Source organism: Chanodichthys erythropterus, chromosome 12 (assembly GCF_024489055.1).
Source record: "Chanodichthys erythropterus isolate Z2021 chromosome 12, ASM2448905v1, whole genome shotgun sequence".
Lineage (NCBI taxonomy): Eukaryota > Metazoa > Chordata > Actinopteri > Cypriniformes > Xenocyprididae > Chanodichthys > Chanodichthys erythropterus.
This window is the reverse complement of record NC_090232.1, coordinates 55,470,989-55,480,434: the sequence shown is the minus strand read 5'-3', so window position 1 is coordinate 55,480,434 and position 9,446 is coordinate 55,470,989. Positions and strand designations below refer to the sequence as shown.

Sequence of the window (9,446 nt, the reverse complement as noted above, 5' to 3'; positions counted from 1 at the left end):
TCTTCTCCTGCACCCCTTTCTCCCACAGTTAAATTTTAGTTGGCGATCAACAAAACATTAAAACATCAGGCTTATTTTTTGTACATATTATTTGAAGAACATTGCAAAACAGTCAAATGGACCAACTGATCATTTTCTGAACGCTTGCATCAAAGGTAGACATTCCAACATTATTGCACAATAAAATAATGATTCAGATGATTTTAAAAGGTGGTTTCATACTGATAAAAGATGGGTTGAGAAAACTGTAAACGCTCTAAATAAAGGACTCAGCCATTGAACACAAGATCCAGTGATCTGAACAGAACAGAAATGGTGAGTTACTCTTTTATTCTTCAGCATTTACCCCATAGATAATGAATTTATTTATTTATATATTTTGGTTTAATTTCAGTGTGATTTGATCATTATAAGCGAGGATCTTGATCAGTTGTGTCTCTCTCTAGATGATGGTGTTTGTCGCGGCTCTGCTCTCTGTTTTCACGGTGTTTGTGGTGTCGGTTCCTGATGGATTCAAGCCGGTCGACTGTTCTGACCTTTATAAAGCAGGACAAACAGTCAGTGGGATTTACTCCATCTATCCAACAGGTGGCTTTCCTATCTGGGTTTACTGTGACATAATCTCAGATGGGAAAGATGAAGATAAAGGAGGATGGACGGTACGAATGTGTCAGGTCTCGGGTCTGATCACCTGTCTTTGTGTTCGTGTTTTGTGTTTTGGCTTTGTTTTGACAGCTTGCCATGTGCTTGTGTCTCTGCCCTTACCTGTTCCTGGCCGTTAGCTCATCTCTCACACCTGGTTCTTGTTGTCCTCATTATTATTTCCCTTTATATAGTGGTAGAAACCATATCAGTCTGACAAAGGACAGAGACACACGAGGGGATTATGCTTGTATTGTGGCAAGCCGGGCCATTTTGTCCTTCAGTGCCCGTTAAAAGCCAAAGCCCACCAGTGAATCGGGGAGTCCTGGTGGACGCTTTTTCCTGTTCTAACTCTCCAGCCACGCGCACTCAGATGCCTTTTCATCTCGCCTTCCGGGGAGATGCCCACTCGGGTCAAGCGCTTATAGATTCAGGCACTGAGGGAAATTTCCAGGATTCTGCCTCTGTTCTCAAATGGAATATTCCCACCATCCTCTTGGCTGAACCCATTGTAGCATGGTCGCTGGCAGGAAGTCCCCTTACTACCATCACATACGTCACTCCCCGTGTAAGCCTTTCACTTTCTGGTAATCATTGTGAGGAGATTGAACTGTTTATTTTGGACTCTCCTAATGCTCTGTTAATATTAGGACACCCATGGTTGCTAAAACACAACCCGCAGTTTGACTGGGTCAATAATTCCGTTTTAGCCTGGAGTCAGTCTTGTCACGTGTCTTGTTTAGGTGCTGCATTTTCTCCTGTTTCTGTGTCTTGTGTTTCACAGGTGGATCCTCCTGACCTTACCAGTGTACCTGCGGAGTACTTTGATCTTCGGGGTGGTCTTCAGTAGGTCTCGGGCCACCTCACTTCCTCTGCATCGTCCTTATAACTGTGCCATAGAGCTCCTCCCGGGCACTTCTCCGCCTAAGGGTCGTCTTTATTCCCTTTCTGGTCCTGAAAGAGAGGCTTTGGACAAGTATATTCGTGAATCACTTAAGTATGGGCTCATCTGCCATTCCTCCTCTCCTGCTGGTGCAGGGTTTTTCTTCGTTCAGAAGAAAGACGGCTCCCTACGTCCTTGTATTGATTACAGAGGTTTGAATGACATTACTGTTAAGAACATATCCCCTACCTTTAATGTCTTCTGCCTTTGAATTATTACAGGGAGCTCGGGTCTTCACCAAATTAGACCTCCGCAACGCCTACCATCTGGTGCGCATTCGGGAGGGGGATGAGTGGAAGACGGCATTCAACACTCCATCGGGGCACTATGAGTATCTGGTTCTTCCGTTTGGTCTTACCAATGCTCTGGCCGTCTTCCAAGGTCTCGTCAATAGCATTTTGGGAGACATGATTAATCAATTTGTCTTTGTGTATTTGGATGATATTCTTATCTTTTCTCCCTCTCTCCAAGCACACACCCAACATGTTAGACATGTCCTCCAGCGTCTGTTAGAGAACCAATTGTTTCTCAAGGCAGAGAAATGCAAATTCCACGCCGAGTCTGTTACGTTCCTTGGCCACATTATTTCATCCAGGGGGATCAAGCCTGATCCAGCCAAGATAGAAGCTGTCGCTAAGTGGCCAGTCCCCGACTCTCGTAAGGCTCTGCAGCGCTTTCTAGGTTTTGCCAACTTTTACGGATCACAAGAATTTATAATATATCCGTTCGGCCAAGAGGCTAAACTCACGCCAAGCCCGTTGGGCACTCTTTTTTGGCCGGTTTAACTTCACCCTCTCATACCGGCCGGGGTCCAAAAACATTAAACCCGATGCTCTCTCGCGTCTGTTCAATGCTCCAGAGGGAGACTTTGCGGCCGATGCCATTCTCCCTGAAGGGGTGGTGGTTGGGGCGCTCTCCTGGGGTATTGAACGTGTTCGTGTTGGCTGCGCTGCGCTCTGAAGTCCTTCAGTGGGGTCATTCGTCCAGGTTGGTCTGCCATCCTGGGATTCGGAGAACGTTGTCTGCCATCCGTCAGCGTTTCTGGTGGCCCTCTCTGGCTGCAGATGTCAGACAGTTTGTGTTGGCCTGCCCCACTTGCACTCAATGTAAGCCGATTAACCGCCCTCCTGATAGTCTGCTCCGCCCCCTTCCCATACCCTCCCGTCCTTGGTCACACATCGCCCCCTTGACTTTGTTTCTGGGCTTCCTCCCTCATTCTCACGGTGGTGGATCGTTTCTCCAAAGCGGCCCATTTCCTTCCCCTCCCTAAATTGCCCTCCGCACGGGAGACCGCTCAGCTGATGTTGGATCACGTCTTCCGTTTCCATGGTTTGCCGGTTGATGTGGTTTCTGATAGGGGTCCTCAGTTCGCCTCCCGGAGGAAGGAATTTTGTAGACAGATCGGGGCCTCTGCGAGTCTGTCTTCTGGTTTTCACCCTCAGACCAATGGGCAAAGTGAGCGGGCCAACCAGGATCTGGAAAGAATGCTCCGCTGTCTGACATCCAATAACCCAAGTTCCTGGTGCCAACAGCTGTCTTGGATTGAGTACGCCCGCAACTCCCTTCCGATGGCGGCTTCAGGTATGTCCCCCTTTGAGTGTTCCGTGGGTTATAAGCCTCCTCTGTTTCCATCACAGGAACCCGATGCTGCGGTCACGTCTGCCCTGGCTTTTGTCCAGCGTTGCCGTCGCACCTGGAGAAAGGTCAGGGGGGTTTTGGCCCAGACCTTTAGACGAACCAAAGCAGCAGTCGATCACCGCCGGCCCTCTCCTCCTACCTATGTGTGTGGTCAAAGGGTATGGCTCTCTACCAGGGATCTGCCTCTCCGGGCGCCCTCTCATAAGCTGGCACCCAGATTCATTGGTCCATACCGTGACACCAAGGTGGTTAATCCAGTGGCAGGTCCAGAGGAGAGGTGCTGGGTGCCATCCCAGGACATTTTGGACCGCTCGTTGATCAAGGACTTCCGTCGGGGACGAGGTGAGCCTCCTCCTGGGGCACCTGGTGGCTCTCCTGGGAGGGGGGGTACTGTCAGGTGTCGGGTCTAATCACCTGTCTTTGTGCTCGTGTTTTGTGTTTTGGTGCGTGGCTTTGTTTTGACAGCTCGCCATGTGCTTGTGTCTCTGCCCTTACCTGTTCCTGCTCGTTAGCTCCTAACTTGTTCTCCTCATTATTATTTCCATTTATAGCCCCTCATGTGTCTCTATCCTTTGTCAGACTGTTATGGTTTCTACCGCTATTCTGACTGCCTGTGTCCGTATCAGTACGCTTGTCTTGTCTTGTCTTGTCTCTTCCTGTCTTGTTCAGGCTCCAGTGCTTGTGGCTGCAAGTTGTCTCGCCATTCTACTGCGCTCACTGTGGACTCAATCATCACTCGCATTCGGCGGCGATTGTCTGGATTTGTGAGCAGCCTTTTCCGTTTGTGCCGATTGCCGCGGTTGCGGCTTTTCCTGACCCACGACCTGTTTTTCCGACGCTTCAGTTATTTTCTGTTCAATAAACCTTCTGTTTGCACCCGCATCTGAATCCTGCCTATTTACCTGACAGAATGTGACTTTAGATCATTAAACACACATCAGAACATACATTATGAATCATATCTTCTATATAAACCAATCACAGGTGTTTCAGAGAAATTAATACTGCCGTCCATTCTCCTATCAGCCGTGGAATCGCTACAAGAAAGGATTCGGGTCCACTGAAGGCGAATACTGGCTGGGTAAGATCTCACAGTGAGTGTCCGTTTGTGTGGATGATCATGTGTTTGGTTGAACATGTTCTTCATGTGTGTGTGTAAACAGGGCTGGAGAACATGTACCAGCTGACACGTAACAGGAAGTACATGCTAAGAGTGGATCTGGAGAACTTCACTGGAAGGTGAAAGGTTTTGCTCTGTACTCGTCCTTCTCTGTGGATTGTGAAACTGAGGGGTATAAACTGCATGTTTCAGGATTCACTGATGGAGGAGCAGGTAGGACACTTTCATTCATATTAAAATCACATTCAGTTGAGTAAATGTGCACCTGATGTCCTCAATGATGCTCTTCTTCTCTACAGGTGACTCTTTGACCTACCACAATGGACAGAAGTTCTCCACTTTTGACAAAGACCAAGATTCCGATAAGAGGAACTGTGCCAAACTGTATCTCGGGGCATTTTGGTACAATACCTGTCACTATGCAAACCCCAACGGTGTGTATTTATGGGGAGAAGATCTCACCATTTTAGCCATTGGAAATGTTTGGTACCACTGGAAGAACAGTCATGCTGTTGTTATGAAAATCAGCATGAAGATCAGACGTGTGTCTTAGACCTTTGAAGAAACATTACAAAACAAAACAATCAAATTAAAGTTTAGTTTCCTTTCCTCTGTTAACCTTCTGGAGTCTGAGGCTGATTTGGGGATTGGAGAAGTTTTGACATGCCCTGACATTTGTGCTTTTTTTCAGTTGTTCATAAACACATTAATGACAAAAGTGTCATTACACTGTATTCAGCACAAACTAGGCTACAATAATATGTGAGGAACATGTATGTACATGTTTGTGTTTTTGAAGGAATAATGTTTGTGCGTGGTTATTGAAAAAAAAACAAAAAAACTTAAGTCACTGAAATAAGGCCAAAAAAAGTATGTTAAATCTGTGTTCACAAGACTTCTGGGTATTGGAGGTTGTAGACTAGAGTTTTTGCTTCATAATTATGTAAAAATTATGCTGCCTACTCCTTCATATAAAACAATATATTGATTTAGTTTTTGTAAGACATTTTTTGCCAAGAAACACAGTATGCGTGGAGGCGTGAATCTGCATGAATAATGGGCCATTTACACCTGATAAGACAAAAGAATCACATAATAATGACCTGAAATGACTTGCATATTAATGAAGTCTTTCAGTCAGGTAGGCTGTGAAAAAAACCCTCTGTAATAATGTCTCAGCTCATCATAAACAGCAACACTGTGAAATATTATTACAATTTAAAATAATGGTATTCTATTATACTCTTTAAAATATAATGTATTTCTGTGATGCAAAGTGTCTGAACAATTATGTTACCACTATGGCATTTCATATAGGCTTTTAGCTTAAAAGCAAGCACATTTGGAGAAATATTGATGGATTCTTATATATTTATGTCAATTTTCTATACTGAGAAGTAATATTTATTGTCATCACTATGAGTGTTGGATACTGTGTTTTAAATTCATACTTGCAGCTGGAGGGCGCTCTCTGTACACATTTAGTCCACAAATTATTCTAAAGAAGAAGAGGACATTTCAGGAATGGTCTTTTCAATTCATACTTGCAGCCGGAGGGCGCTCTCTGTACACCTTTAGGCCACAAATTCATATAAAGAAGAAAAGGAACTAGGAACTAATGGCATATCTTCTAGAGATCGCTAACCATGGCTTTAACATCCAAATAAGCACTTTTCAAGACAATAAATACACGACTGAGATGATGAATGCATGTATTGCCTCTGAATTTGCCTCTGAATAGCGCTCGCTCCGTGGGCGTGGCCGCATTAGCGGGTAATGAGCTGAATCTCGGACTTCTGACAAGGCTCTCTTTTCATACAGATTACATAAACACAGAATGTTTGTTTTCGATTTGACTTACACGATTTAAAACCTGACATTTCAACGTTTCTTTAGACGTAAGTGTCATTTTTTTGTCATTAGCATTCATAAGTTACAGTTCATTTTCTGAGAACTATCAGATTGGACTTCGTTCAGAGGGAGAGGAGAGATCACGCATCATGTTAGTTTTCTTTATTTTACAAAAAGCACAACATTGTGTTTTTATTCTGAGTGTATACAAATAAAAGAAGACATTCTATAGTTTCAATTGACATATTACTTATGTCTCTATGACAAGAAATGACAGTGTATTTTAAGTCTGTTTTGGTGCAATGTGAAAAAAATCCTGCAAAACGCGCCGACGCGATTAGTAAATCATGTCAGAATATATATCACTGATGTTTTGTGTACTCATCAATTGTTTTCTTCTTCTTACTTTTGGGTCACTTCTTTAAATATACAACTGGAATGAATCAACAATAAACTCCAGCAATAAAAGTCAATATATCAATGTGGTTTTGATTATTGCCACGTGTAATAAGTCATAATTTTAGTTCTTGAATCAGAGTAATTTAATTACTCCATTCTCAAATATTTTAAATAAAATTGAACAAAAATATTAAGTATATTTTAAAAATATAATGTGTTATATTTCCTTTAAAAATTTAAATGATAAAAATGTAATCAATAGATTTTAGACAAATCAAACTGTTGGTTTTTTAGGAGTTTATTTTGGTATGGTGCACAGATATTTTTAGAGTGTACTGCTAACCATGTAACTTACCACCAGTTTGTATTTCAACATTTTGCAGATGTTCTTACTGATAAAAGTTCAGATGGAGATTTGCATCATATCAGATCCTGCTGCTTCTCTTCTGTCCTGTCAAAATAAAAGCAAAAAGCTTTTTAATTTAATAAATAATAAGAGAAGCAGGCATTATGTCAAAGGGTTAGTTCACCCAAAATTGTCATCAAATAACTGGGATTTTATTTAAAGTTAGACTGGTGTGATCACATGAATTACTTGTATAAAAGGCTCAGAGTCATATCCACTTGAGTTTTGGGGTGTGCCGGGTTTAGTTATGGACTTTGTATGATACACTGCAGTGGCATCTGTAATTTTGTATGCTGTGGTATGTTGGGGTGGGGAACGAGGCCAGCCCTAGAACAAGGGGCTCTCTGAAAATTGAGATTATAGGGATCTGTCTTCCCTCATGAAGTATAAATCTCACCCTCTTCTTTACCAACAGATTTGTTAACCCTCGTTGTTTAAAAGAGCGATATAGAAGGTCTTTTCTTCCATCTGCCGTGAGAATCTTTAATCAAATGTGATCATGATTTGTATACCTTGTGTCTGAGATGTTGTGTTTGGTGTAGTTTTCATTCACTGTATATATCTTATTTATAGTATCTAACGTATCACCAGTTAGTATTTCAACATTGTGACTGAAATGACAGATGCTCTTACTGATAAAAAGGTTGGTTGAAGATGCGAGTGACTCAACTATTTTATAGACATTTATATGATAAATGAACCCAAATTAAATTATCATTCAGTCATCATGTCAGAGGTGTGTTGATGCTGTACTTTCCTGCTGCTTCTCCTCTATCCTGCCAAAATAAAAGCAAAAAGTGATTTAATAAATAACAAAAGCAGCAGGCAGCATGTTAACATTCAGTTTGTAGCAAGAATCAAGGGTTTTGCAATATAAGTTTCTACAGTAACACAGGAGCCTGAGAATCTGACAGATATATGGAGATTGTGTCAGACTGAACAACACAAGACACAACAAAAGGTGGGTTACTGTTTTATTCTTCATTATTTACCTCAGAGAATATTAAGACATTTCAAGACAATAAACAAACATCTGATGACTTTTGGTTTGCTTTCTTCAAGATTTAAAAAAATCTTGGGGCTCTGCTCTCTGTTTTCACGGGGTTTGTTGTGTCGGTTCCTGATGGATTCAAGCCGGTCGACTGTTCTGACCTTTATAAAGCAGGACAAACAGTCAGTGGGATTTACTCCATCTATCCAGCAGGTGACGTTCCTGTCTGGGTTTACTGTCACATGATCTCAAGTGGGAAAGATGAAGACAACGGAGGATGGACGGTACGAATGTGACTGTAGATCATTAAATACACATCAGAACATACATTATGATTCATATCTTCTATATAAACCCATCACAGGTGTTTCAGAGGAGAATGGACAGTAGTATTAATTTCTATCAGCCGTGGAATCAGTACAAGAGAGGATTCGGGTCCACTGAAGGAGAATACTGGCTGGGTAAGATCTCACAGTGAGTGTTCGTTTGTGTGGATGATCATGTGTTTGGTTGAACATGTTCTTCATGTGTGTGTGTGAACAGGGCTGGAGAACATGTACCAGCTGACACGTAACAGGAAGTACATGCTGAGAGTGGATCTGGAGGACTTCACCGGAAGGAAAGGTTTTGCTCAGTACTCGTCCTTCTCTGTGGGTCCTGAAACTGACGGGTATAAACTGGATGTTTCAGGATTCACTGATGGAGAAGCAGGTAGGACACTTTCACACTTTCACACTTGAGTGCACTTGTTCATGCACTATCAAATGTTTTTGTAATTTCACTGAAATGTTCTTCATCTAAATATGAAGTTAATGTCCTCAATGATGCTTTTCTTCTCTGCATGCGACTCTTTATCTTACCATAATGGTCAGAAGTTCTCCACCTTTGACAAAGACCAAGACCCCTATGATGGGAACTGTGCCAAACAGTTTCTCGGGGCATTTTGGTACGCAGTAGGATGTCACCACACAAACCCCAACGGTGTGTATTTGTGGGGAGAAGACAACACACATCAAGCCATTGGTGATGTTTGGAAAACCTGAAAAAACAGTTTCTCTGTCGGTATGAAATTCATCAGCATGAAGATTAAATGTGTGTCTTAGAAACATTAATGTTTTCAGGAACAAATTATCAGCTGTTGTTTCCAAAATATAACAAATGTAAAGCTTCAAGGTTTTACTTTCCTCGCTGTAAGTAAATCAATGTATATCTTTGGTTTTGTTCTTTTGATTTACTTAAACATAAATAAATCAAATTAACTCCAGCATTGATATGTCTTAATGCATTATGTCAAATGTGTTTGATCTCATCAGATGAATTATTGCGAACCAGAACGATTCATCTGTTGATATGATGGGTTGATTCTGCTCGTCATTATATAATGAGGCCTGATGCATCCATATAATAACAAACCTGATGCACAGTATGTGATTTTTCCAACCTTTATGGTTGTTAC

General features: G+C 42.0%; 2 pseudogenes; both read left to right on the top strand.

Moving 5' to 3' along the window:
- Positions 1-6,147, top strand: LOC137032000 (microfibril-associated glycoprotein 4-like; annotated as a pseudogene).
- Positions 6,148-8,076: 1,929 nt separating this feature from the next.
- LOC137032489 (microfibril-associated glycoprotein 4-like) lies at positions 8,077-9,093 on the top strand (annotated as a pseudogene).
- The last annotated feature ends 353 nt before the right edge of the window (positions 9,094-9,446 follow it).